Here is a 5,198-nt window from a genome sequence, read left to right as displayed (position 1 = left end):
CCATTTCAATGGTTTATAACATATGGTGTCCAAAAGTTACAAATCTCTACAGCTTTAAGTGTAGTTAAAGTTAGTTTCAAGTCAGTGCCTCAGAATATGGAAGGCCCATAATCCAAAGAGATCAGTAATATTACAGTACATATTGTTACTATGTTGCCATTCTTTGAAATTACAAGTAAGTAACCAATGCAAAAAATTCAGAGAGATGGTGGGCTCAGTCTTTTTGGTTCATAAACTGTGTCCTAGTAGAAGGTAGGTATAGAATTCTTTGATCGCCTAGTTTAATTCAAATCCATCTTTCTTGGTGTTTTCTATCAATAGTAAATTAGCAAAGAAACACCAGTGATATGGGGGGTTAACATTAGCATCTTGTACCTTAGTCAAAAATAGATAGCCCTCAAAACTTTTAAACTCTGCCCACAATTTCTATCTTCAGGAATGGTGGTGAAATTAAATAAATAGATATGGCTTAAAAGGATGACTCTAACCTTAATATTGCCCTGGCTGGTGTGTTTCAGTTGGTTACACCACTGTCCCATAGACCAAAAGATTGCAGGTTTGATTCCCAGTCAAGGCACACACCCAGGTTGTGGGTTTGGGCCCCAGTCAAGGCACATATGAGAAAGATTGAAGTTTCTCACATCTCTCTCTTTTCCTCACTCCTTTCCTCTCTCTCTAAAAGCAACAAAAAAAAATGTACTCAAGTGAGGATAAATAAATAATAACTTTAATATTGACAATGGGATAGAACAAGGCCAACAAATATGAATAAACAAGTGAGAAGATTGTTATGATGGTCCAGGTGAGAGATGAAGGTAGCCTGGACTGTGATAATGATGGTGGTAAAGAGAAGTGGATGGAATCAGCTATAGTAGGCAGAAAAACCAAGAGGAATACCTTACAAAATGATGTCAACCAATTTGATTATGCACAACTATTTTGTTCCTTTTGAAAGATAAAAATAGCCACCAATTTGTGAAAGAGGTAGTCACTGACACAGCCTTGTTACTAAGTTACAATGAAATCAAGTCTCAGACAAATGCTGTCATATAAACAACATTTTTTTAAATTTTTAAAGATTTTATTTATTTATTTTTAGACAGAGGAGGAGAGAAGGAGAAAGAGAGGGAGAGAAACATCAGTCTGTGGTTGCCTCTTGCTCGTCCCCTACTGGAGACTTGGCCCATACTGGGAATCGAACTGGTGACCCTTTGGTTTACAGGCAGCACTCAATCCACTGAGCCACACCAGCCAGTGATAAACAAATATTTTAAATGTAAACAGTTATTAGCAAGGAGGCTTACATACAATAGTTCATACAATATCTTCTAATAGGCCCAGTTAAATTTCAGCTTTCTGTCCTTTTAGGTACTATGATGTACCATTATAGTTATTTAGTGCTGCATAACCAATTACCTCAAAACTCACTGGCTTAAAACAACAACAGATATTATTTCATAGTTTCTGTAGATGAGAGATAGATCAAGCTGTCTGGGTAGTTTTGGTTCATGGCCTCTGATGAGTCAAGATGTTGGCTGGTGCTATTAATACCTGAAGGCTTGAGTGAGGCTGGAGGATCTGCTTCTAATGGCTCGCTCACATGGCTGGTGAGTTAGGGTTGACTACTGACAAGATACCTGAGTTCCTCCGCATATTGATCTCTCTATAAGGTTGCCTGAACAGCTTCACAACATGGTGGCTATCTTTCCCCAGAATAGATGATCCAAGAGAGAACAAGGCAGAGTCTGCTATGTCTTTGAAGACTTAGCCTTGGAAATCATGTATCTCCACTTATGGAATATCTTATTGCTTCCATAGGTGATTTCTATCTAATGTGGGAGGGAACTACACAGAGGGATGAATAGTAAGGATCATTGGTATTAAGGTCTTTGAGGGCCAATGCGAAGACTGGTTACCACATGACGACAACGTGCATAAAAAGTTCACTTAAGGCAGATGCAGCAATATTTGAGGCAGGATTCAGGCAACCAGAACCCAGTAAATCAACAGCTGGATACAGAACATTTTAAGAATCAAACTTGGTGCCTTTCCTAAGGATACAGATGATGATGCTTGCTAGATTTGTACACCCTGTTCTGCAAAAGTGGAATGTCTAAATATATTAGCCAATCCACATAACTTGAACAACACTAATTTCACCAGTGAAAACTCATTGCTAATATCCAGTATGTTAATAAGCAACTTTCTGGTGTTGTTCAAGATAAATATGACTAAATTACTTGTAGCTTCCTCTGGAGTGTGGCCTTCAGGTTAAATATTAGCAGACCATTCCTGAGAGTGTGAATTCCTAATTATGTCAAGCAACAACACTTAGAATGTCACCTAAATTAATACATACATACATTCACATACACTAGTACATTATCTATACTCAATTATTTTAAAATAAATTACAGACATCATAATACCATCCAGATTTAAAACATGCAACCCATGAAAAAAGTGACTATCCTGGCTAATGACAATTACCAAAGGGGGCTGCTCAGACTGGCTACAATAACTTACAATAAAAATTACTGAATCACCATTAGCAAAGCATTTCTGGCATTGGGATATGCAGCACAAAGCTGCTATATTGATTTTTTTTTTTTGAAGGCAAAGCATGTAAGATTATATCATAGGACTATTTCATTTTGAGAATTACACAAGTTAACAATTTACTTGTTAAATTGTCATAGTGTGTATATACTTAGGACAAATTCTGGGCACATAATAAAGCTTCAAGTAAATGTGATCATGGTGATGGTGGCACTAATGGTACTAATGACAGTAATAATGGTGGTGGTGATCACCACCATCACAACTTCAGATAGATACCTGCCTCTTTATGTTATCAGTTGCTCTGGACACTGAAGTAGATTCCACTGACATCAGACTTCCCTTCAGGACTGAAGAACTTGTTTATCCAGCTGCTGGGAACGCTGTTGACTCACAGCTTTCAAGATGTCAGCTCCATCCAGGAATTGCCTTACCTGTTGCCATATCCACTTATCGGGAGCAGTCTTTATCCAATGGCTGCATATCGGTGGGCATAAAAGGCCCAGCTCCCTTGCCCCAACATAATACACTTGTGAATGGCCATTTTAGCTTAAGAGCCACCCATAAAGTTGAGTTAGGTTTCATTATGACTATATCACAGTTCAACTTCCTCTTCTCTTCAATCCTCTATTTCACTACAAGTATTAATCTACAAGAATTCCCTAATAAATTTACCTGTATGCAAATCTCTATTTCAGGGTCTGCTTCCCAGGGAACATGACCAGAACCATCAATGGTTATTTAGTGAATTAAAAGACTGCATAAAAAAATGTATCCTTTTTATTGGTTGGTTATGATTAACATAAAGTATAAATGTTTGAGATAAACCTATATATAGTTCAAAGTATTATTGTTCATTTAGATTAAAAATTTCAGATCTTAAGTTTGGTGGTGGAGACTAATAAAATAAGTTAATTTAAATATTTATCATATTAAATATTTTCTTTTTGGAAAAACTGACAACTTACATATAAATATTTACCTCATGTATAGAAAGCACAAAAGGCCATGAAAACTTTTAATATAGGCAAAGTTAGTATACAGATTCTATTTGTCAGGATAGGCTAGATGATAGTGCAGTAATAAACTATACCAAAATTTCAGAAGTTTATCACATAAAACTTTCTTATTCAAGCAAATCGAAGAAGAGTCCAAGAGTTTCTCCAGGACAGCCCTTCATGTAGCAGGTCAACATTTCAAACTGTTTCCTTCTTCTGGTATTTCCATCTCAAGTGCTGCCTGAGGGTTCTTTGTGCTAGGAAAAACTATGGTGATTCATGTACTGACTCTTAAATCTTTGGCCTGGAAATAACACATGACCCCTGGTCACTGTCTGTAGGTTGAACTAGCCATGTGGCCCTATCTAACTACAGAACTAAGAAATGTAACTTTTGGGGTGAAAAGGTGAGGGAATCAAGAAGTATAAATAGGTAGTTAGAGAATAGCCATTAGGATATAAAGTACAGTATAAGGAGTAGAGTAGCCACAGAGCTTATACACCTGACCCATGGACATGAGTAAAAGTGTGGGGATTGCCTGATGTAGTGAGGATGCTAAGTGGAGTGGGGCAAAGGGGGAAAAACTGGGACAACTGTAATAGCATAATTAATAGAATATGATTAAAAGGAAGAAACGTAACCTTTTATAGAGGTCCCCACTTATCTGTAGGGGATATGTTCCGAGGCCCTCAGAGAGGGCTTGGAATCATACATAGTACCAAACCCTATATATACTGTTTTTTATACTGTACATAAATACCCATGATAAAGTTTAATTTATAAATTAGGCACAGTAAGCAATTAAAAGCAATAATAAAATAGAACACTTATAACATTACACTAGATAAGTTATGTGAATGTGGTTTCTCTGTCTCTTTCAAAGTATCTAATTGTACTGTTTTTACCTTTTCACTTAAAGGAAGCACTTCACTTTATGGATTCTCTTTGACATAACCCAAATGCTGGCATCACTACCCTTATGCTTTGGGGGCAATTATTAAGTAAAATAAGGGTTATTTGAACATAAGCACTGTAATACCTCAGCAGTCAATCAATCTGATAGCCCAGGTAGCTACTAAGTGACTGATAGGCAGGTAGTATATACAGTGTGAAGATGCTGGACAAAAGAATGATTAATGTCCAGGGTGGAAAGGTGCTACTTAAAACAGCACACAACTTAAAACTTATGAATTGTTTATCTACGGGATTTTTCATTCACTGTTTTGGGCCTTGGTTGACCATGGGTAACTGAAACTATGGCTAGAGAAACTGCAGATAAGAGAGGTCTAACTGCAGATGAGAAAAGTACAAGAGTGGTACATATCCAGAAATGGGAACATTTGAAATTATTAGTGATTGAAGAGTGTCAGCCACAAGGACACTCTTACACTATCTGTGAGAGGCTAATATTTTAGTATCTAGAATGATCACTTTCTAAGAGAATTTCACTCTTCAGACAAACTCAATATAGATCTTATCTCAGCACCCTTACTGCTGTGGCTCAGTGGATTGAGCGCCGGCCTGTGAACCAAAGGGTCCCCAGTTCGATTCCCAGTCAGGGCACATGTCTGGGTTGTGGGCGTGAGAAGTAACCATGCATTGATATTTCTCTCCCCTTCTTTCTCCTTCCATTCCCCGCTC

This window comes from Phyllostomus discolor, chromosome 3, assembly GCF_004126475.2.
Source record: "Phyllostomus discolor isolate MPI-MPIP mPhyDis1 chromosome 3, mPhyDis1.pri.v3, whole genome shotgun sequence".
NCBI classification, from domain to species: domain Eukaryota; kingdom Metazoa; phylum Chordata; class Mammalia; order Chiroptera; family Phyllostomidae; genus Phyllostomus; species Phyllostomus discolor.
The sequence above is the reverse complement of the archived record's forward strand: the minus strand, read 5'-3'. Positions refer to the sequence as shown.